The sequence below is a fragment of the Pseudophryne corroboree genome, chromosome 10, assembly GCF_028390025.1.
Source record: "Pseudophryne corroboree isolate aPseCor3 chromosome 10, aPseCor3.hap2, whole genome shotgun sequence".
Classification (NCBI taxonomy): Eukaryota; Metazoa; Chordata; class Amphibia; order Anura; family Myobatrachidae; genus Pseudophryne; species Pseudophryne corroboree.
Genome location: NC_086453.1, coordinates 291308682 through 291310058, shown reverse-complemented (window position 1 = coordinate 291310058; position 1377 = coordinate 291308682). Strand labels below are relative to the sequence as shown.

Genomic DNA, 1377 nt, shown 5'->3' with positions numbered 1-1377 from the left:
GCCACCGCTGTGCGAGGCCGCCCGAGCCAGCCACTCTACGCTGCCGCTATCTAGGGGAAACAGCTCGGAGCGGCCGCACGTCACTCAGAGACGCCGGCCGCTCTTCCAGCGCTGATTACCCGGCCACCGCAGCCCGCCGCTGATTACCCGGCCACTGCTGTAGGAGAGGCGCCGCCCGCTCTTCCGGACGCAGCTCCCCGGCGCTATACACAGCGCTCCCCTGCTTCCGCTAGGCTCCCTGCACCCGCTCCCGTCCGCTGCAGGTAACATGGGGGAGAAGCTACCTCACAAGCAGCGCAGCTGCAGGGGGGGTGAGGGGGAGTAAATGCCCATAGCAGCAGCACCATATAGCAAGGCTGCATGGGTTAAGAAGTCATAGGCTGTTCAGCTTTTTAAACAGACAGTTAGTTATAGGCTATCAGTGTCATAACCTAAACTATGTTTCTAACTGTAAGCATGGCAGCCATTTTTAGCCATGTTTCCTGGTTTTTCTGTTAAGGCTGCCATATAATGTTAATACAAAATTCACTGCAGGCAGTGTTTATATTAACTGGAAGGCTAACTAAAGGCATGTATTGTAAACTGCATGTATTTTACTGTATACTAGACCTGTGATTATCACTGTATAATAGGCTATTAAGCCTATATTAACACTGCAGCAGGTATTGTAATCTGTCCTGTGATTTTCAGTGTAAGCATGGCATGGGGGCCATTTTAATCATTACTGTTTCTTCCAGTTTATAATTCCAGAACATTCCGGCCATACACCTCTACTCCACAAGGAGGCGCAGGGGTGTTAGTGGGAATTTTGGTTCAGGTTTCACATAAGTTAGCCATGTAAACTGTATTTCGACATAATTCTGGAACATTCCTGCCCTACATCTCTAAGCCACCAGAGGCGCAGGGGTGTTAGTGGGAATTTGGTTCGGGTTTCACATGCCCATGTGAACTGCTTTTCACATAAAGAATACTCTGGTTTCTCTTCACATCGAAGAAATCTTTCGCTTTTACTAAAGATTTCCGTAGAGAGAAACAACCATGAGTTTCATATCAATATGCTGTTCAGCAATAAGATATATATATGACACATAATAACTTCAATAGGTCGTGCAAGTGTCTGTCTGTTGCCTATTGTGGTGTCTGTCTACATAGCGAGTAAGGCTCTAGCGCAGACTAAAAATAATTTTAAACATTGGCAATTCAAATTAAAGGAGCGGTAACATCGGAGTCTCGGAAGTTACTCCGCCAGCTCTAACAAAAGACAGTCTTTCCAAAGGGCCAATTTCCCTTTGGGTACCAGAGTGTTTATTTGACTGGTCTTATAATTTAATGCACGATTCTATGTCAAATCTCACACCGAACGAGTGAGAAGGGTAC

The 1377-nt window shown here is 46.7% G+C and overlaps 1 non-coding gene across 1 annotated transcript; it reads left to right on the top strand.

The window, feature by feature from the left end:
- The first annotated feature begins 967 nt into the window (after nt 1–967).
- LOC134967951 (U5 spliceosomal RNA) lies at nt 968–1087 on the top strand. Its single transcript, XR_010189277.1, has one exon. It is a non-coding gene; the product is annotated as a U5 spliceosomal RNA (small nuclear RNA).
- Nucleotides 1088–1377: the final 290 nt, after the last annotated feature.